This window comes from Heliangelus exortis, chromosome 9 (genome assembly GCF_036169615.1).
Source record: "Heliangelus exortis chromosome 9, bHelExo1.hap1, whole genome shotgun sequence".
In the NCBI taxonomy this organism is placed as follows: Eukaryota; Metazoa; Chordata; class Aves; order Apodiformes; family Trochilidae; genus Heliangelus; species Heliangelus exortis.
In genome coordinates, this window is record NC_092430.1 from 3,998,863 (window position 1) to 4,022,857 (window position 23,995).

A 23,995-nucleotide genomic window follows, 5' to 3' on the forward strand; every position below is an offset into this window, starting at 1 on the left:
CTGTGCAGCATCTTAAAATAAATCAGCTCCTGCAGCCCTGGCCCAGCAGCCACTATCTCACTTGTTCCTGATTTATCTGATCAAGTGTCAAAGCTGAATATCAGACCTAAGCTGCTGTCCCAGCAAACTGGGATGACAGAACTACTCATTCCTCCAGCCAAAACATTGAGGCATCAGCAGGGACACATGATTCAGCCCACCAAAATTTAACTGGACACAAAGCACAGAAACAACTTATTTATAACTGGAGGTGACCAAGTCCTAACAAGGAGCAGAATGATTCCTGGGCAATATATGTATTTCCAGCATTAAACCACCAAATTTATGTTGCACTATGTAAGGATAACTATAACTATGTAAGGATAACTATAGCAACCCATTTCTTTCTCTCTTACCCCTTATAATAATGTTTAAAATATAATAATGCTGCTTAAAATAATCTTTAGTCTTATGGAGGCACAAACCTTCTGTTTCAAATAGCCTCTACTGTAGAAAACAATAATAGTTAATAAATGGCATTATTTCAAAATTTCATTTCTTTTAATTGACCTGGTGGTGGTGGAAAAGCATGTAAAAAATGGGTGAAAAAGAAATAATAGAAAGTTGAATCAATGGGATGTATTCTTTGACCATCTAAAGTGCCTGTTATTTTGTGACTGTGCAAAAAAAATAGCAAAACACTGGTGCCATAACACACCTTTGTTCTGGAGCTATAACAGCCCCTTTCTGAGCTTTTTAGCAACTGGATGATTTACAGGGAGTACTGGTTTAATCCTAGAAGTGCAAAAACTTCAGGGTAATTGCAGTTCCCAGTCATTTATTGCTATTGCTTTGAATGATCTTTAATCTTTACAATCAAGGCAAAATACCCATAAACACATTTATGAGTCTTTTTTTCCAAATACGTCTCTCCTTCAAAGTAAAAGAATCCATCTGAGAGGGGGAGGAGAAGATAAACATCTCCTGATCACACTCGGTACTTTGAGATAAATAGCAAGAAAACCAAGCATTAAAAATGTGCTGGAGTCAAAGGCAGAGAAATAGCCAAGCTCTTCCCCAGCACAGCCCATTCAGATGGTTGCTTCTCTTCTACTGGTAGCCAGCAAGAAGAGTATTAATTATCCAAGGGAAACAGCATGGAATGAAGGCAGAAGCTTTTCTCACTGCAAACACACAAACATCAGTCTTGACACATACCTCTTAGCTCAGCTCTTGCTCTGAAACTCTCCCATTCCTCACCTTCCACATCAGCAGGTGCAGAGCACTTCAGGTACATTATCTGCTGACTTTAATGTGCCTACAATTACATTTTTGGGGCATTTGCTAAGATATACTCCACCACCCTTGGGGAGTGATCTCTCTCTCTTCCACTATTGAAAGAACAGATCACAGAATTTGAGAAGATTGGTGAAGAAAGGGCCTCTCCTGAGTTCCTACTCTACCTTTCCACACCATTTCCCCTCTCCAGGCTACAGCTGCCAGCAGACACACTTAATTTAACTTCTCCTAATTGCACTGGAAACTCAGTTAGATTCATTGACTTCAGCTGGAGCAGAATTAAGAGAGTACTGAGCAAGTCAAAGCTTAGAATTCTTTTCCTTCTAAAATATGCGCAATAAATCTACTCCAGTCACAGACATACACTGGAATTTATTGTGTTTTCTTCTATTCTGGGTGTAAGGAAGTTGTTAGCATTGATGTTAAACAGCTTTTACGATTTTCCTTCTAAAATATTTATCAGTACAATTCTAGGTGGAGATACATGTTCTTGCAGAGGTTTAAGATCAATTTCTGTGAAATTAGTTTGGAAAAATTAGGGCTGATGAGTATGAACAGTGAATTTGACCATGTTCAGCTGCAAAATTCTAATCTTTATTTAACATGAACACATTCTGATGATTTCTCCACTAGGGAGCAAATTCAGAGCATTTTTCAAGGAGCTCTAAGTGAGGAGATGAAGGACTAATGTCTGGAATAAGAAAAAAAAAAAAAAAAAAAAAAGGGAAAACGAGAAAGAAAGCAAAAGACTGGTTTGGGTTTGTTTCAGCACTCAGCTTTGGGTTAGCTCAGAGGGCCCTTCTGCACATTTGGTCTTTGCACCTCCAGTTCCAGAACAACCCTTTGCCCCATGCTGCATGGCTGCTGCAGCACAACCTGGATGGAGCAACGTGTGAGCTGGCTGCAGCTCGGGTCCCTGGAGGCTAAGAGGGGTTATTTTGGTTAAATCTCACTGCACAGATGCATTCCAGCACTGACAGAGCTCTTAGAGATATTAAGTATCCAGGAAATGCTGATTGTCAGCTGTGGTGTTAGAGTGCTGAGGGGAGAGAAGCAGAGGGAGGTAATTTCATTTTGATTTCTGGGCCTTGCCCCTCTTCTGTGCTTTCTTTAGCAAACAAAAATACAGTCTGGGGGTGTTTAAGTCTCTGCTCAATCACACTTTTCAAACAGAAAGAAAGAAATCTGATCTTCATCTACAAAATCTACTGGATGATAAGAAGTTTGCTCCTGGCATACTGAGGCCTGATATATAGCAGCAGGATTCACATCACCTACATACACATTTGGTAAAGAATGGATCCTTCTCTAATGTTTTCCTTTATCTATCACTAACCAGTGAGAATCCAGTCTCTAGCCCCACTGGGGAGGTTTAGGGCCTTCATCCAGCCAGAAGTCATTGAGAATCCCACGTGGCTTTTTGTTAAACTTTCGGGAAATACATCCAAAAATCTGCTTTTTCTCCTGTATAAATTTGTAGTCAGGGCTCTATCACTTTTCCCCACTTTCATCAAACAAATAAGAACACAGCCAGCTCTTCTGGAAAGCCCTTTCCCTGAAACATTTTCTGGTTTTGACCCTTTGGAGGAAAGAACTAAGATACAGAATTGAAAAATTATTAACTTTTTTTCCCCCATAACTTCTAGCAAACATTTGATGAATTCTTATAAGAAACACATCCACAAACTACAATTTGGGTGTTTCCATGTTTCAACACACTGGCAATGGGAAATTTGAGTATCTTGCACCAGACAAGATGCTGCTACTCTCGTAGCAAGTAAATATTTTTCTTTTAGCTATAGAAATATGCTGTAAGTTCTTTTGCTGAATCAAAAGGAAAGCATGAAGAGAAATAATAGTTTTTGCTTTTTTCAGTTGCTTGCAGCTGTGCAAGTTGAAAAGCATAAGGGCCATGATTTGCAAAACTCATGAAACAGAAACACATCTGGAAACCAGAACCTAAAAACTTCTGTTTGTCCCAGCCTTGCCATATGCAAAGAAATCTTACTCCAGTTATTTTTGTAAAAATACACTTTTTGTAAAAATTGCACCTACATAGCAATTTTTTCTGTAGACATCACTTCTGATATCTGTGGGAAAATAGCACAGCTACTTCCATGAGGAGAATTGCTTTCAAATAAACTTATCGTTCATGCAGAGTACCTGAAAAGAATATTTTCCCCCTTTTTCTTCATGTCAGGTTTCCTTCTGAAACTCTAATCTATTTTTACACTGGTAATATCACTCATGTTGAGCTTTTCCCTTGTATACCTAAGTCTCAATTCACAAGAAGGGGAAAAATAATAAAAAAAACCCAAACCCGAACAACACCACAAAATTAAACCAGTAGGATTTTAACTGTATAAGAGCACAGAAGAAGAGAGACAAGACAAGTCCTAAGATGACTTTCAGCATAACACAGCATAATTATCCTGGTTTTAGAACAAGGCACACCTAGCTTGCAGATCTCAGTGTTATCTTTCATAGCACAGACTGCAGATATAAAAAATGATGTAACAGAACTAATAATTTGCCTTAAAAATACTGCCAAAGTTGACTTTTGTAGAAAGAATTCAGAAATCACAGCCTCTTAATTTAGAACCATTAACAGGATGCTAAAGGATGAGGCTGGAGAACTCATCCTTTTCTTCTCCTACTAATGAAAGAGGCACCCAGTAATTAAAAGGTTTCCTAAGGACCTGTTAGAAAGCCTGAAGAGCCTCTATGGGCAAACTGTCATGACCAAAAGAGAGTTACCATACAAGCCTCAACATAAAGTGGTCTTGCTGTCATCATATGAAGGTGCAGTGAAAGTTCTGGACAAGGATGCCACAGCAGATGAAAAAATAAAAAAAATTTTAAAATTCAGTGACTTCTTCCCGTGGCTTTTTCCTCAGATCTAGATTTCAGTCTCTGACCATAAGAACTTCGTGGAATCTCATCTCAACATCTTTTCTCTGTATTTTATTTAGTAGCCAAATCCATAGAGTTTTCTAGTATGTTGTGTAAAATAGACTCTGAAAATGGTTTTACTTCTGACTCACTTTGACACAGTGTTTTTGAAGTGAAGTGAATTTCTGAGGACTGTAGTAGAACCTCCACTTAAGATCTATGCCTGGCTGCTGACCCAGAGATAGCACTTCTTGTTACCTGTCTAGCTCTATCCAGTGAGAGAGATTTTCTGAGATAAGTATCTTTTGGTTTGCAAAGACTGCTTCATGAAATATTTTCTCCAGTCTGAAAAGCAAATTAAGAAGATTACAACTTAACAGTCTTGCATGAAATTGTCCAACAACTTGGCAACTAATGATTTGTACAACAGCCATCAGCAATGGGAATTTTTACAGGGGCAGAAATCACCTGGTACCACATAGGTGAGATTAAAAAAACCATCAACACCACCAAAATAATGAGATATTCACGATAGAAAAATAAATTTGCTAAATGTGTAAATATTTCCTGTCCTTTGTAGTACATACAGATTATGTCCACACACACCAGTACAGAATAGAATTCTCAAATGATTTCTTTAACACTTTACATTATCATTCAGGTCTATTTGATTTGATCCAGAGAGCTGAAGAGTCTGCTTTGAAAATACTGTGAATTACAAAGACTGCCAAAAAATCAGCAGCCTTCTTGGAGATGTTAAAAAAAAAAAAAATTCCAAGAAATCCAAGCAAATATATAAAGGCTTTGTCCTCTCTTTCACCTACGTAATGCACCCTGTCATTTTGCAATGAATAAAAAGGATTTAAAATAAAGGATTTTTTATATTTTATTTTTTATTTTAAAATAAAAGGATTTAAAAATGCATCTGTTTTCTCCCCAGACTAAGATAGCTGAAAGGCAACCTAGAAGCTGGCCTCTCCTGTCAGCTTTCCACACACAATATGCAAAACATCCCTGTAGCAACAAGACAACAGTGCTAAAAGCTGAATGCCAACATTCTAGCTGAAACCACATCTAGCTGGGAAATGAGCTCTAAGGGACACCACAGTCACTATGGCTTTGTTTGTCACACACCACATTTAATTTAATAGCTACAGAAGTGAAGCAAAATTTAAAGGTGTGCTTATTAACCTGCAAAGATAAGAACTACCTATATTGAAATATTTTAATCACCAGGCAATTGATACCTTGGAATATGTCACCCAACTTGGTATTTAGAGCACTTGGTATTTAGAGGAGAGCCTTTCACATCAGAGTGTCACAGGATCTTCCATCTGTTGCTTCACTTCACACGTACAGGGCAAAGGCTGCACAGACAGCAATACTTCAGGCTTCCAAATACAAACCCACACTCAGTTATAAGGAAATTATAAGGCATGCAACTTCTGTACACACACACACAGAGGGCATCATCTGACTTGCAGTATGACAGTAATGCAGCATAAAATGGCAAATCTGGACAAATTTACATCCTGTCTGACACTCAGGCTGGGGCCTTTCTGGAAAAACTTTGGGTCTGTACCATCTCCTCATCAGTCCCTGAACTCCCTGAAAGTGATGATGCTCAGTGGCAATGCAAAGAGATACAAAGATAGATAATAAACTGGCATTCTGTTCTGTGGAAAGGTGGTGTAGTAAATTTTTCACTTTTGTATTCCCACTTAGAACTGGAAAGAAAATAAGAATGAGCTCTTCAGACCTGGTATGCTGAGTTCTAGCTTTCCACAAAAGGAACAAAGCACTCTGCTCCTTCACTCCTCCTTTAACATTAAGTTGCCAGTTTAAATATACATTAAATATATTTATATTTATACTTTATTTATATTTATGTTATTACATTAAATATATAATATTTACATTAAATATACAAATCGCTCCAAAAGAAGTGCTTTTTTCCTTTGAGAGCAAGCAAAAATCTACCAGGATTATCTTTCATATTACAAACACACGTTTGTTCTGCAAACAGGTTTCTTGGTTCTTAACAGAATTTACTAGGAAATTTCTGCATCTCACACGGATTTACTTTTAGTTCTGTGAAATCCTTCTAAGGAGCCAAGACTGACGTGAGCCATGCCACTGAGAGAATGAGACTGTGATGCCAGATGTTGTTGTCTAGTCAAATACTATTCCATTTCATGCTTTTTGAGCTTGGTACACAATGTTTCTTCTTGTAAAATTTATTGCATTATTCCTCTGAAAACATGAAAAATGTGGTGAGAACTGCAGCACGCATTTTATTGGGAAAATATAGCAAAGGAAAATGGTCCAGAATTCTTATACATAAATGAGACTTTGTATTTGACTATGCCCTTGTTAAACAAAGAAAAACTCCATTTATGATGTATGTGTGGGCCTTTAATTTTGCTCTAAATTTACAGTTACTAGGAATATGAAAATCTGCATTATTCCATTATTGATTTAGATAAGAAAACAGAAGAAATGTCAACTTTTAAAATGAAATTGAAGGGCTATTATCACTGTATTGTATAAGGGGAAATTTTTCTGGATTCAGTTCTAATCAGGCATCAAGTTCATGTTTACTAAAGCCAAACAAAGCCTACAAACTGAAATTATCACAAGGTTTCAGTGATTTTTCTTGTCATAAGAACTATATTAACAGCTAGGTTTCACCTAAACAAATTAATTTAGTTTACCTTCAAATTCCTACATATACCCATAAAGATTAATCATTCATGGAACAAATTTAAAATACTACATCTTCCTAAAATACAGAACCAGAGATAAGAAAACAAATATGTGAATTTGTTGCACATACATTTACTGTTGTAACTATAGATTCAGTGGATTGTTCTGTTGCTGTGCTGTTGACACATGCCTACAACTTTACAAATAATCCATTTCTTTTTCAATGGTTGCTTTTCAGCTACAGAAAAATTCAACCAATAAGTGTGGACAAGTATGCTTCTAGTCTGTTCTCAAAATAAGGGTACCAAATAAAACAATAAGGAGTTCTTTAAAAAAAAAAAAAAAACAGGAAGTCAGATTTAGCTGTAGTTACTGATTTTGAAGTAAGCCAAATTTTCTAAAAGTGAATCTAATCTCCTTGTAAGAGGATAATAAATGTTAAAGAGAGTGGGAATTAAAATGTTGCCCATGAGACAATTAACAGTAGAATTAAATTCTGCTGTTACAGACATTAAAAGATGTTTTATTTCCTCCATTTTGTAAAAGTACTTCAGGAGTAAAAGTTTTAAGAATTCTACAAAACATTCACATTTCTTCTGTAGCCCACCCACTTTTCATCCTGGCTCTGTATTAGAGAAAAATGATGCATACAGAGAATGGCAATTGCCTGCAGGGTCTGTGTAGCCTATTTCACCAACCACCACTGCCAATGAAAAAACCAAACAAAAAACCTCCCCCCCAAAAAATCAAAGATTTTTCAGAATTTGCAAAATATTTATCTCCTAGCTAATCATATTCTAAATTTTTAAAATTATGTTCCCTCACAATAATTTTCAGGAAAAAAAAAAAAAGTTAAACATTTTCCAGAAAGCATTTGGTCCTTAACAACAGCTCAGCAGATTTTTCCATACTCTGTTTCACAGAATTGGCTGGGTTGGAAAGGACCTCAGAGATCACCAAGTCCAACCCTTGATCGACTCCCCCCATGGTTCCCAGCCCATGGCACTGAGTGCCACATCCAGGCTCTTTTGAAATATCTCCAGGGATGGAGAATCCACCCCTTCCCTGGGCAGCCCATTCCAATGGCTGATCACCCTCTCCAGAAAGAAATTCTTTCTAATATCCAACCTAAACCTCCCCTGGCACAACTTGAGACCTCTTGTGCCCTCTTGTCTTGCTGAGAGTTGCCTGGGAAAAGAGCCCAACCCCCCCTGGCTCCAACCTCCTTTCAGGGAGTTGGAGAGAGTGATGAGGTCTCCCCTGAGCCTCCTCTTCTCCAGCCTCAACACCCCCAGCTCCCTCAGCCCTTCCTCACAGGACTTGTGCTGGATCCCTTCCCAGCCTCCTTGCTCTTCTCTGGACCTGCTCCAGCACCTCAATCTCCTTCCTGAGCTGAGGGGCCCAGAACTGGACACAGGACTCAAGCTGTGGCCTCCCCAGGGCTGAGCACAGGGGCAGAATCCCTTCCCTGGACCTGCTGGCCACGCTGTTCCTGAGCCAGCCCAGGATGCCATTGGCCTTCTTGGCCACCTGGGCACACTGCTGCCTCCTCTTCAGCTTCCTGGCAATCCAGACTCCCAGCTCCCTTTCTGCCTGGCTGCTCTCAGCCACTCTGTGCCCAGCCTGGAGCTCCCCATGGGGTTGTTGTGGCCAAAGTGCAGGACCCGGCACTTGGCCTTCTTGAACCTCATCCCGTTGGCATCAGCCCAACTCTCCGGTCTCTCCAGGTCCCTCTGCAGAGCCCTCCTGCCTTCCAGCTGATCCACACTCCCCCCAGCTTAGTGTCATCTGCAGATCTGCTGATGATGGACTCAATCCCCTCATCTCAATCCTCACTAAAGATATTAAACAGAACCGGGCCCAACACTGATCCCTGGGGGACACCACGGCCGCCATTTTGATGCAGCCCCGTTCAGCACCACTCTCTGGGCCCGGCCCTCCAGCCAGTTCCTAACCCAGCACAGATGCCCCTGTCCAAGCTGTGGCCTGACAGCTTTTTCAGGAGAATGCTGTGGGAGACGGTGCCAAAGGCCTTGCTGAAGTCCAGGTAGAGCACATCCACAGTTTGAGGGGGGCAAAGTCCCAGGCTGAGAAAGGTGGGTGGAAGCTGTAGAACTGTGTTTCCATGAAACATCTCTGTGTGCCAGAAAAAGAAACCACAGGTCCCCTCCATCCATATTGGTTTCCATTCCTACCTTTTCCTTGTACAACTGACAGCACAAATGGGCTCATACTCCATGCTGGACTGTCTGAGATACTTGAGAACCTTTTCTTTCAGTGTGCAATACTGTGATTCTGAGGAGCATGATCACAACTATCAGAGAAAGATCAGCTCTCTCTCTCTCCAGAGCCTCATCTGGCAAGGTGCTCTTTAGGAATCCAAGAGCTTGCAAACCCTTGCAAGCCCTCTTCCACTGGTACCCACCAGATACAGCACAAATTTAAGACCCAAGTCAAAAGCCATGCCTCTTTTAAAAATATATGTACATCAGTTTAGAAGATGTAGCTTCCATGTGTGTTGTCAGGAAGCATTAAAAGGAAGAAAGGCACTAGAGGAGATCAACCCCCAGCTATGTCTTGCTGAGAGTTTTACATACTTGAGAGAGCAGAATGATGCAATGGCACTGGGCAGAAGGGCAACAGAAGGCAACGCAGGGGAGGTCAGGACACAAATCAGCCTCTTTCAGTGTGTGCTCTGAAGACTTCTCTGATCGTCTAAACCTGAGTACACCTCAGCCTGTAAGAGCAACCGGTTCCTACTAACCCTCACAAACCAGGCAAAATAATAGAACTGAGTAAATGAACTAAAACCATCAGTAGTTCTAATTTATTATCTTGACTTTGCATGAGGTATCAGTGGGGAGCTACAGCCTCTGCCTCCCACACTTCTCTCTCTTTCCTCCCCACACTACATTCAGTGCACAGATGCTTTCCCAGCAGTGGGTTGTTCTGCCGCCAGTTCCTTTGTCTTTCTTGCACTGCCCCTGACTGTACTCCTCTGGGGGTAGCTTGTCCTGCTTCTAACAAGATGTAGTCTACAAGATGTAGTCTACTTGAAGTCTACAAGTCACAATTTAAAGCACCACAGCATCTCTAATGACCTGTATGGAAACAATGTTCTTGCTTGAGCAGGAGAAGAAAGGAGGAAGAAAATCATGGCCTCCATGGCTAGAAACAGGACAACTGCTAAACATTTATTATAAAAAACAAACCTAAACCAATTATTTTGGAGTTCTAAAAGCAATTAATATAGATTGACTTGATGTACAATTGAAGACACTACCATAATCAAGGCATAAATGCTATGTCACAGCATCTCTGGGTACCCAGGTATAAACCAGATACATCTCTTAGGTGGGTCTGGCAGACCTCATTATAACAATTTGGAACAAGTAAGTGCTACTTACAAAACCCCTATTCAGTTTAGGGACTAGATGAAGTTCTAAAAGGTCCATCTTTTCAAATATAAAATTATCATTTAGAAAATATAATGTTTGCTTGTATTTGGAGAAGTGGTCACATTTCAATCAAAGTGTTTTCCCATCTTCCTGAAACACCTGGTAAAGCAGTTAAAACACCCGAGATCCCTGCTAAATGGGAACTACTCTTCCAAGTGGTCAAGTTACTTTTAAGAATAGGAAGTTTTACATATTCTCACCCAAAATTTTTATTTACAGAAAATTAATCTCTAGCTAGAATATTTTAAAACTACTTAGTTTTTTGCATGTAGGTCCCAATGAGACACCGTCTTGACATTGGCTGAGGGAAAGAATAATTCAGTACATGTGTTTTGGGATCTCTGTTAACTCTGCAATATGTAAGATTCCTTAATAGGAAGTTTAAACAAAGCAGCATTACTTTTCCTGGGAAGATCCTTTTCCACCTACATATTCTATAATGCTGTTCTCTATATGATAGCTTTGCCATCCATAAATATTCAACCATCTAGAATAACATTCCAAGGCCAAAGCCAAAAGAAAATGAAACTGAAAACTTTCAATTCATTAAAATTAATCTTAATTCATGATACAACCAAAAATAACATAAAAAGAGAGAGGATAAACACAGCTAATTGTACAATTATATCATTAGGTTAAGTACCTGATAATTAACAATACATTGTGACTTTTTTTTTGTTCTAAAGTTTTTTATTGGTTTTGAGTAGCAGTTGAAGGAGCTTTGTTATTATAATTACACCCAGCCAAGCAGTGCTAGAGATGAGCATTTGTTTCCTGCCTGAGCTAAGTCAGCCTAAGTGAGTACACTCTGTCCCTGAGAGCACTTTGGGGCTCAGCCATGAACCAAAACCAACAAGTGAGATGTGAGCACGAATTTATTTAGGCCCCCTTCAATGACAAGATTCAATAATTGGCTCAGTTACTTTTAATACACTGAGAGAATCTCCTTGAACATAATTTTATGTATGTTATAACTTTATCTTAGGTTCAATAATACTGATTTTTTGCTTTCAGCTTCAGGTTTCTTAGGTTATTCAGCTAACTTCATCTCTCTAATAAACACTGATGAGGGTATCTAGTCTTGAGAGACTGAAAGGCACTCTCCCAATTTTTCTTTTCTACTTCATTTCTATGTGTGCAATTGACACTGCATATTTTTATTATTTTACAATTCAAATACCTAGAAGGAAGAGGTCTTCAAAGTGTCTGAATTAAATGAGATCTATTTCTTGCTCTACTCTTCCTTTAATACTATTTCAGACAAATCCAGTGACAGTACGTTTAATCAAACACCTTCCTCATACAGCTTGGAATTTTGTATTGGGTTTTTTGGTTGTTGTTGGATTTTTGTTTTTGTGGGGTTTTGGTTTTTTGGTTTTGTTTTCTTTTGAAAAAATTCACTTGCATTCTCCATATCTCATATTTACATTTTCTCCAACTGCATTTTGACTTACCTCTGGAAAAGTGCAACAGACACCAGTGTTGCTCCATAGATTTATGTAAAGCTTAACTGAATGATAGGAGTGAAGAGCATACCCTAAAATTAGACTGTTTCCATAGAAACAGGAGAGCACCCACAGAATTGTAATAACTTCACTTGATAAAGCCAAAAGAAAGGGCATATTTATGTATTGCTGACAAAAAAGATAGCAGCTAGCATTTTACTGTTTAGGGGATTTTACCTTTAGGCATAATTCTGAAGGGTATTTTGTTCAGATAAAATGAGTTGCTTGTTTTGGTGCCAGAAGGCACACGTTTGTATAAAATGTGGAGTGCACCACTGTTAACACACCCTTTTCTCCAGGAACAAGAAGACCACTGCTAACCATGAAAAATAACCTCTATCCCTACTGGAAAAGCCCTCTGTTTCTACAGCTAATGACCTTGGCACTCCTTCTCATCACTGTAGCCCACCAGGGGCTTCACACCTGGACACACAGCTTCAGGTTGTCCTATCATACTCTGACTGCTCACTCTTGTGTCACACACAACCTTCAACAGTTGTTTTCTCTTGACTACTTTGAAAATAACATCAGTGAAAATGTTACAGCCTGAAGGAACTAAGAAGGCAACTCCGTGACAGTGATTGCTACTTGACAAATATTCAGGTTCTAAACCCTTCTCTACATGGGGAATTTCAAATCATTCTAATGTCAGAGACAAAATGCTGACTCTTACCAGGTCATATTTGCTATAAAACCCATTGTAAACACACTATTGCCTGTATCAGCTAAACTTGCAACCCACTCAGAAGAGACAAATCCTTTGGAGGTGTTTTTCTGGTTGTTTAGCAATAAAATTATTTCTTTTGCCACCTCTTCTTTTAATAGTTTATTCTTGAATGCTACATCAACTGGTCAAAAACCATACAACAGATCAATGACTGATTGTTCCTCTCTGCCTTCAGCAACCATTCAAATACACACTTCAGCTTTCCTCACTTTTAGGCAACTCTTCCAGTATTCTGAAATGAGCTCAACAGATCAATAGTCAATAGGCTGTACAATTCCTCAAGGAGGAGGCCTTGTAATACTTGATGATGTGAGTTTATTAGTGAATTCTAACTTATTTAATAATGCAAGTTCGGGTACTTTTTGTAGCTATATTTTCAAGAGATTTTTTTTTTTTTTAGCCCTACATAAGGGCTCCTTCCTCCTTCCTTTAGAACAGCCTGAAAGCAGAGCTGAAATCCTTTCTCTTCCCCATATACTTGGTTTCCATATCAACCTTTACTCTTTGGATGTATAATTCTTCTCATGACATTGGGCATATCTAACTGATTGTCTGCATTTCTGAGGCTCTAATTTAAGCCCTCATTGCCTCTTTCCTTTTTCTTTCCATTTCCCATGCATTACTTTATATTTTATAGCTGCCTTTGCTCTTTCCATAAGTAAAATTGCTGTGTTGCAAGCTAGAGGGTTATGGAGCACCTCGTATTAGATTCCGATTTCCCAGCTATCTTTCACATCTTTCTAATAAGAACTTAATTTCATTTTCTGCAAATTCACTTCCATCCCTAATAAAATATTACCTTTGTGTGTCCTGCTGTGATATGTATATATGCATTATAGCTCCTGTGAGTTGCTCATTTGGATCCCTGTGCATAAAAAGAATAAACTCATAAATACCTGCTTAAAAGCTACTCCCTCCTTTACAGCTCTCCATTCTCATAAAAATGAGGGAAAATATAAATTTGCTATGTCTGAGGCACAAGGATATTATTATTTCAGCAGCATAAGAATACCATCTTTCAAGTGACTTTCCCCAAATGACAACTTCTAATTCTTCAGTACATATTAGAGAGGCACTACATAAGATTGTTAGTCAACTTCCCATGGGATTTGATAATCCTGGAACAATACCAAAGTACACTTCATCAGTTTGGATATTAAATCCTAGGCATTCAAGATTCAATGTCTCCAATAGTTGATTTTCCTACCTTTCACCTCTCTTCCTCCCCACACAATTTCTTCTGACTTTATAACCACTTAATATTGCACTCATATCACTTCTACCAGACAATCAGTAATACTAAAAGTAAAATTTGTGCTTATAAATAATCAATGATAATAGTTCTCAGCATGGATATATAGGTAAAAGAAAACCTCCTAGTGACATTTCTCAGCTTGGAAAAAACAAAACCCAACAAAAAACCCAAACAACCCCCCTCAAAAAACAAATCAAACAAAACAAAACAATGAAAACCAAACCAAAGCCCTCTTTTGCATGCATAGACCTGATATAAAAATCTGAACTACTGACATAATGCAATCTGTAACTTGCATGCCAGAAAGAATAAACACTATTACTTTGATTTCTTAAAAAAAAGGAGATGTGGTCTGGGACAACAGGAATCTTCTTATTTCAAGTAATGAGCTGTGCCTAGTTAAAGGAGCTGTGGATACAGCCTGTTAGGGAACATCTCTTTTATCTCTAGGACCTCACACCAGCATGGAAAGACTCATGGGAACTCATGGAAAGACTCATGGATTTGCTTTCAACCCCACTGTTTTCTGGCTTTGCCACCAAGGTGAAAAAGATTCCTGATCAGGCAGCTATTAAATATTTTACTTGAAAATTCTAGAGGAGCTCAAAATGAAAGGAACTACCTTGATTCTAGCAGAGCAAAGTAGCATGAACTTGATTAAAGTATTGAAAGGATACTGACAAAAGACAAACCATAAAAAGAGTAAAACACAGGGGAAAAGACCTCCCTTTGCTCCTCCTTTCCCAGACAGTATGATTGCAAAATCTGTTTGTGGTTTCTTACCAACTTCTAAACTACAGCATGGAAAAGCATTTTCTGCACAACATTTTTAATTTATTCACAAATAGCCAGGGTAACATATTGTGTAGTCATAATACTCAATAGTTTATTGCACTCCACCTTTTCCAAGCACATTACCAACACAAATTTTCACAGTACTCCTGCCTGATAGTAATGCATTCAGGAAGAGAATTTATGGAACCAGGAAGCAGAGGGATCAAGGGATAGTTGAAGATGGTTCAAAAAGGAAAAAAAACCACCAAAAACCACAGAGCAGTAGAGCTGGGAGTAGGACACACACATGATAGCAGACTTGCCAAGCTGGTTTAATAGCAGGGGCTTTCAATGAGACCAGGAGGGGGAAGAGGGAAGTATTTGATGATGCCAGAGACCAACATGCTGAAAAGATGATGGAGGATACCTGAGTACACAAAGACAGAAATATTCAGGAACAGAATGCATTATTGAAAAATTATTTTGGATGAGTTACTAACAAGATATAAAATTCTTCTTTTTTTGGCTCACAGACACGAGCAAGTGCTACTTCCACCATCTTCTTTGCAACACCCAAAGTCTTCCACTGAGTTAGGAGGGAAGCTCGAGATTTTTCTTTTCCATGTCTTCCCACTGCATTTGATCCCTTGTGCCTTTTCCACCTAGACTGAAAACTTCCTCCACAAATGCATTTCCATATTGCCTGGGCCACGTTTCACATGCTGTGTTTGCTGTCAAAATGATTTTATAACAAAGAGCACAAAGTGTAAAATGAAAAGGAACAAGCTTTGGGATTACATTAACCAGGTTTTGCTTTTTCCAGGGAAGAAATAGCACCCTAAAAATGGCCTGATTGATCCAAGGGACATTCCCCTAGAATGAATTCTTTAAATACAGCATGGCTTAATTCTGAGTGCTGAGAATAAGCACAGGTTTCCATTTGATAGTTACATTTTGTTCGTTTCGTTCTTTTCTGAAAAGCCAAATTCTTAGTCTGCTTCATGATTTGTTTATTCTTAACTGGGGAGCTAAGTTATTCTGTAAGTTGATCCAAAAACATATTGACAGCTGCTGGTACTGGTGCACTATTTGTACATTAGCTTCTCCCTGTAAGGTTCCATCTGCTGTGACATCTCCACTTTAAGTTTCTGTCATTAAACTTCACAGCTTTATAAACACAACCTGTGCATTTAATTCCTTTATGTACTTCCCTGAAAAATATCCAAACATACCAATAAACTAACATCTTCTGAATGATCACTTCTAAGGCATACTTTCTGTTATGAGTGTTTTTCCACATTTGTACTGTCACAGGCTCAGTATTCTATGGTTTTTAAATACTATTTTCATTGGCAAGGATTATCCTCTGTGACACGGATCAGGAAAGGAACCAAAAAGAAAAGAAACTTGTGAAATTGAACCTGTGAAAAGGGAGAATTTAACACAGATCTACCATCATAAGAGTGAGAAAACAGAAATACAAAGCAGACACCCATCCTTCCACTGCAACTTGTACCACAAGGAACACAGATTCAGAGGGGGCTAAGTGAGGTGGCCTGAGAAAAGCCCTGGTGAGGCCACAGCTTGAGTCCTGTGTCCAGTTCTGGGCCCCTCAGCTCAGGAAGGAGATTGAGGTGCTGGAGCAGGTCCAGAGAAGAGCAAGGAGGCTGTGAAGGGATCCAGCACAAGTCCTGTGAGGTGAGGCTGAGGGAGCTGGGGGTGTTGAGGCTGGAGAAGAGGAGGCTCAGGGGAGACCTCATCACTCTCTACAACTCCCTGAAAGGAGGTTGGAGCCAGGGGGGGGTTGGGCTCTTTTCCCAGGCAACTCTCAGCAAGACAAGAGGGCACAAGAGGTCTCAAGTTGTGCCAGGGGAGGTTTAGGTTGGACATTAGAAAGAATTTCTTTAGGGAGAGGGTGATCAGCCATTGGAATGGGCTGCCCAGGGAAGGGGTGGATTCTCCATCCCTGGAGATATTTCAAAAGAGCCTGGATGTGGCACTCAGTGCCATGGGCTGGGAACCATGGGGGGAGTGGATCAAGGGTTGGACTTGATGATCTCTGAGGTCCCTTCCAACCCAGCCAATTCTATGATTCTATGAAAGGCCCCAGTTGAAGATGCAAAATTAGCTTTCATTTATCAGGTGTTTCACCAAGACACAGTGTGTGGCCTTGGACATTGATTGTGTGTCTGTTAGGAATCCAACATCCCAGCAAAATGGCCATGTGCCTTCTTCTCAGTATCTGACTTTGTCACTTTTCTAAGCAATACACAACACTTTGCCATGGGAGGTCAAACATGAAAGTCCATGACTATCCCCATGCTCCTACAAGTCACATAATATTACAAAATATTTTTTAAACTTGCACACCCAAGTATAAGAAACATGACCTAAGCAAACACACATACCTGGGTAAATCATAGAAAAGATTTGTTATGAACCCATAAAGTTTTAGATCCTGTTACTATACATAATTTTTCATACGTAAATTAGGTTTCAGAGGAAAAATAAAAGATATGAAGCTATATAAATACAGCTAAAAGATGGTGATTACTGTAACAAATTATGACTAGATTTGAATTTAGGATTTAGGCCTTGAAATCTCAGATTCCTTAGCTTTTTTCACAATGTCCTTGCAAGCCTTCTGGCACAGCCTATTATTATGTTAGCACAGAGGTCCCAGCCATCCCTCCCCATTCAGGGCATGACAGTGAAATCAGGAAGCACTGGAATTAGAAATTCCAGGGATGCAGGGATGCTCTTTGAGCAATGGAGATGTGAATTTCCCATTCCAGTTTCTGGTCTGCAGAGAGCCCAATGTGACAGAGCCCTGCAGAAGTGTAGTTCTGCTTCACAGTATTTTCAAGGAAGAGAAGTAGAAAAAAACCTGATGCTGTACAACCCTAGGCATGTTTTTCCACAAATAAATTGCATAGTAGTCAAATGTACTTAGGAATCATTTTAGGGCGGGGAAAAAGCAGAAAGAAACAGAATGTTACAGAAATACATTTGTCTGCCCAACATTGACATAAATACACCTAATTACAACAGATTTTTCCAAACAGCTCAGGTTTGCCACATTGTGCTCAGCATCAGCCCTCTCACCTGCACATTTTGCTAATGAAATAAAAAGAAAGGATGGGTGAATCTGAAATTAACTGGAAGATTTCTCCTGCAGTTTTCCTGAGTAAATTTCCTGCAAAACCAGACTTCTGCTTAGCAAAGTTTTGCTGTGTGTTTTGCATTTGCACTTAAAAAAAAAAGGTTGTTCCACAGCACTGAGGCTTCAGCACTCATTTGCAATACAGAAAAAGCTCAGGAGTTCCAAGTACTAAGTGAAAACTGCAAAAAATTAATACAGTATAGAGGTTAATCAGGGACAGGGAAGGGAGAGGAATGGGTAGGATTTCCACATGAGAATTTCAAGGATCCTTTTGATGACAGCTTTGCCAAACTAGACCCTTGCCACAGAAAGATTTGTTTCTATGAACTTGTATTTAGCTGAGGATAAAAGTGTTTTTAAAAAATGCATTCCTTGCCATATGACAGTAAGGCTTATAGGACTGCTACTAAAATAGGATGCCAATATTTTGTGTTAGAACTTGGCTATGAAATGTAAGAATCTCTGCCTCTTTGTGCAGGGAGAGTTTCTATTCCTATTTCTATCTGGGAATAGGTCACAACAAAAAGAAAGGCAGATTTATGATCTTCCTGTAGGAGCTTTCTTGGTTCAGGGTTTATTTTGTGTTGGGCTTGGGTTTTTGTTTGGGGCATGAGGGTTGTTTGTGGGAGGTATTTGGCTGGGGTGGTTTTGGTGTAGAAGTTATTCCAACTGGAAACCCTGTGTGCTAAAACCAGTCAAAAGATGGGCTGGTGATATCAGTCTAATTTGAAAGATAAGGTTACAATGTTAAGAATGAATAAAATAGAAAACAAAAAAACTTTCTCACCAGATTTTATCAAGTCATAACCAGCTGCCACCTACATTGCTTTCAGAGGCAAATTTAGCATAGTCTGGATAGTAATAAGATTTAAGTTTGCAGTGTAATGTCTGTGGTTTCCAGAAGGTAAATTAAGGAGTTAAACTCATTTCAGAAGGGTAGAAAGTAGGAACTACTATATTCCATAATCTAAATACTCACAGATAGCTAGGAATGTGCACCCAGTGTTAGGATAGTTATGCTTTAATATTCCAGATCTGCAAAATTCCTTTGACAACACCTAACTACAGTAAAGAAGAAGCAACAACTAAGTCAAGTCAGGAAAAATATATCTACACCTTCCTTATGTGTAAGCTGAACTGTGTAATTTACCAGCTGATTGTGCTGCTCTTACCATTCAATCAATGGAACATGACAAGAAAATAAATTATTCTAGCACCACAGGCTCCTTCCCAGTCTTCATTTATTTTGCAAATTTCCCTTTACACTTTGAGAGATGCATGTCAGCCTGACCCAGGCAAAATTAAAAATCCATTAGCAAGAAAAAACCCACCCTATGGTCTTGCTGCAGGTAAGAATCATCCAGTACTCATTTTCTTCCCTTCCATTCCTAACATCATTTTGTCCATGCTGTAAATTGTTCCCTGGAAGTGCCCAGGCATCCTCAGATCTAACTGAACTCAGAATAAAGCAGGCAAGATCTCACACTCAGGAGCCCTTCAGGCTCTCGTTGCTCTACATCTTTAACCCAAACACCACTTGTCTTGCCTGGGTCTGCTTGCAGCACTGTTGTGACTTGCTGAGCATCTTGCAGAAAAGCCACAAACATGGCTTGTGCCAAAGGGAAGGCTCTGACTGGAGTCTCTGCAGTTGAATTACTTTCACCCTCTGGCATAAGCCTCAATGACCTTGGAAAGAGCAGAGTAAAAGTAAGGATGTCAGCAGGGTAATTCTGTGTTTAGATTAAAGCCACCGTATGGACCTCAGCAAAGTTTCCTTCAGTTAGAGCACAGCTCTCCAGGACTTAGCAGCTAGCACTGGGAAACAAAGATTAGCATAGTCTGAATCCTCCAGAGCTCCAAACTGCTGCAAATGTTCTGCAGCTTGATGTTTTATCATTTTTAACACAAGAACAGAAACCCTCGAGTGCCACCGTACTCATCCCAGAGCTGGAATTCTTCATTTCCTCTTGGGCTGAATTTTTGGAAGCAGTTTCTGATGCTGATATTTTTTTTTCCTTCAGTCATATCACAGAGCACGTGTGTCACTCTTAAGCAACAGGACGCAAATACTTGGAAACATTTCAAATAATGGCAAAAAAAGACAAAACCAGAACCTCTTCACTGGCCTCCTTGAGTCTGCCAGGCAGCTAGCCTGGGAGAAGCTGGGATGGTTCATGCTGATGGAGCAGGGCCCTGTGTATTTCAAGGATTTATTTATATGAGTTCTTCTAGACATTTCAGAGATTATTGGAAGTAAAACCTAAAATTAAGTTATTGAATTAGCACTGTAAATTAACAGTAACTCAGCCATATCTCTCATTTTGGACACTATCTCCCCAGGTTTTGATCAGTGGCCCAATTTTACTCTCCCTCCACAAACTGAGACAGGTGATGGGCAGAGGAGCACCCAAAATTGGGAGATGATCCCTTCTGTCTCCCTTCAAAGCCTTTCCTCCCAAAGTAAACTGGTTTTTAATACTGGAGAACTCGCTAGTATTTCAAAGGACAAAAGTCAGATGACAGAAAAGACAACCTACATTTTAGAAACTGCACTTTTTATTCTTCATACATTTCATCCCACATAGACCTAACATTAAACCCGTTTCAGCTCTGACCTCACTCCTTTACATTTCAAAGAGCATTTTGCCTCATGGAGAATTGTGAAGAATTAATTACTGCCCTATAAAAACAGGAGTTTAAGTCAGGTCTCAATATATGCATTTAGAAATCCATTCAAGTTTTATCCAGTTCCTACTGTATAATCCCTGAATTTGCACTGTTATAAGAAATATTTTCCTCTGGGGACCTTTTTTTTCATTACCATTATTTTATGTACATTTAGATAGTCACTTGTCAATATTTATTCATAAGCCACCACTTAAGCTATTATTTATCACAAAGACTTTTAACACCAGTCCCTGCACACAAAAGCTCTATGACACTTCATTTCCTTCTGCTTCATCATGATCCACAGATAAAGCATGAGCCCAGCTTGTTTAACACCATTTAAAAAAATCCTACAATTCCAGCTTCTATTAAAAAGCTAAGCAAGAGTTCAAAATTTTCCAAATGGAAAACCATAAAATCCCCACTGGGAAAAAAAGTTAAAATTTCAGGCTTTTGAAAGGATGCAACAGCCAAGCATTTCTCTGGAATTCTCAGCTTGCAAAAGTTTCAATTACTTGCTGAGTCAGTGACATTTGTTTTAATTTTCTCCCTTTGAGGACTTGTTTCTTGTCCTACTACAGGCACTAACAGCACCACTAATGACCTCAGAGAGTGGTGTTGGAAGCTGAACACCAGTTCCAGTCAGAAAATAATACCTAATGCAGAAGCACATTAAATTACATTATAAAGTTTATGGTTATTGCCTCTTGATGAATTTCATATCACATTTTCTCTGTTTGCAACTACAGTATTCTCCTCACCACTAGCTACAGAAGAAACAAAATGCAAGAGTTAGGAATGATGCTACTCTTGAAAACATAATTGGCCAAAAAATATATTATTTAAAATCTTGCCATATTGCAGTGTGCTGTCTGTAGGACCCCAGCCAAGGAAGCAGTGCTGTCTGCACATCAAATAAACTTGGCCCACAGAGCCTTGATCCACAGGACCAAGAGTACTAAAAAGCCCAAGAGTACACAGGGCACAAAAGGAGGTTACTTCATATAGATCCCATTTTGGCAAAATAAAAAAATTTATTGCTATTTCAATTAGTTTCCCATTCAAAATTCAGTTTTCTAGCCACCACATTTAATTTAAAAGTGAGACTGTTTGCATATAGCACGCTGGGCTGCACAGAGCAAATCTTCACCAGAATGAAGTCTTAGCAACATCACAGCTACCTTCAGGCCAGTTTGTGAGGCCTAAATTTGTGCTGTGTAAATAGGTTGCTAGAAAAATAAGTAAATATCAAGTACATTAATATCAGTAATAAGATTATATTAGTATTTATTGACATTAACGGATAGAGAATGGGAAAGGGTAAAGGAAAAAGGAAAAAAAAGGAAAGGAAAAGGGAAAAAAGGGGAAAGGGAAAAGAGAGGGAAGAAGAAAAAAGAAGAAATAATTTCTGTGCTGGCTTTCCTCTCAAGATAGGTGTTCTGAAAAGATCAACACTAAACTTCTCTAACATTTTAAAGTATTTGAGAGGATGATCCATTTAGCCTTTTTTTTTTTTTTTAAGTTGATCAGCATAAATGAGTTTGCTGTCCTTTCAGACTTTTTATATCTGCCCCTTGTGATAAAAAAAAAGAAAAAGTAATAAAAAGTATTTTCTGGTTCCATCAAGGAGACTCTGAAATGGGCTTTTACTGCAAATAGTTATCTGCACAAGTGCCCACAAGTGTTTCGTTCCATTAGGAACAAAACCCAAACAACCCAAGAGGATTTGTCTGGCAATCAGCTATTTACAGGCAGTCTCTAGATTGTGCACACTCACACAGAGACACTTCACAAATCATCACTGATCACCAAATACTGTTCTCATATGATAGATTTGACTGGTGGGCACGGAGGACTTGATGGTTTTGCTGGTGCTGCTACTACCAGCTAAATCTTACTAGCAAAAAAATGTTAATGTTGCTTTTCTTCCAACTGAGAAAGCTGTGATAATAATGGTGGCACTAGCATGGCCATGCTGAGCATCAGCTTTTTAAGCTGTGTGTGCATGCACTTCCATGAACACAACCAGGCTTGTCAAATGTCCTATTTATGCTTCTCCATCCTATTTCTCAGCTGAATTAGTTCTGCAGCCAATATTAAGTAAAATACTCTTTACATATGAATGTTTAATATCAACTTAATAAAAAAAGCTCACAGTTCTCAGGCACTCATTACTAGCCCAGGTAACCTGTCCAGTTTCTGTCTCCAGAGGTTTCTGAGTAATTAAAACCCAGTGATCATGCTACAAATGAACAGTTGATTGAAGTGGCTGAAGATTGAAGATCTGATGGCTCCCTGTCCCTGCCAGCTGCATGGTGGTGACTCAATGCTGAATCTTTATTATAGGCTGGATGAAATTAGGTTCCTGTTGCAAGAGACAAACACTGTTTCTGCTCTGAATGAGAGTTAATTAAGTGTGGAAATACAAGACCTGTGCCAAAACCCCCCCTTCAAACAGAATTTCTTCCACACTATTAGCTGATGTAAACTCTCAGCCCACATGGACCAGCAGGGACGTTGTCAAGGAAAGGATTTTGATTAGTTAAGGTTTGTGAATAAAGTGTGGGTGGGTGACTTTTAAAACATATAATCCAAGACGTGGATAGATGGTTATTTTTCTTTTTTTTCAATGCTGAAGAAAATGAAACTGGTGTGTTTACCAGTTTAAGATTGCATTTCAGATAAATTGGGCTCTATTATGGTGTTGAACAAATACACCATCTGGGTACTACTGTTAATCTTTTTTTTTTTTTTTTTTTTTTTTTTTAAATACTTATTCAAGGGTACAACAGATCAGCATCCAAAATGTCTATTTAGAACAAGGAAATATCAGTGGAATTAATTTTCAAATGTTATAAATAAAGGGAATTCCAGTTTTGTGATGGCACCCAGGTCAGGTGTTTAGCAGTGGGCAAGTTAGTGTTGAACCAAGAGTGAGATATTCATTGATGCAATAGTCTACTACTACATAGACTCTTTTATACTAAAATTGTAATAAATGTTAATTACAGTCAAGGAAGCAACTTATCTTATTCCAGCTGCTTTTTCTTCTTCCTTTCAAAGACTTTTAAGGAGATTGTGTATTTCAGAAATACTTCTGATTTAAATGTCACTAATGAAGCCAAGATTTCTGAAGAGAAAAAGGAACAGAAGATCCAACAAAGACACACTCCATGAAAATGTGAGTACCCACTCTTTGCTACTAAAGCTAGAATAAAGAAATGCAATTCTTTGTAACCATGCTGCTCAACTTTTGCACAGTGAAGTTAACCTTGAGAAAGGAGGTGAAGCAAAGACAGGAGTTGGAAGGAAGGAGCTGTCAGTCTGTCAGTCTCTGTGCAGGCAGAGGCTACAAAAATCAGTGGCATCCACTCAGAAAGATGCTCCATGCCTCAATCTGAGCATCATCCCCTCACTTATCTATAACTGCTAAGCTAAAAGACAATCTACAGAAATAGATAGGAAGCTAAGAAATACTGAAAGTGGTGCCAACTTTAATGAGGAAGAAGTAATCAGCAGTACCAGGAAACAGCAGGCTGGAAGAACAAAACCAGAAGCAGTAACTTCAGT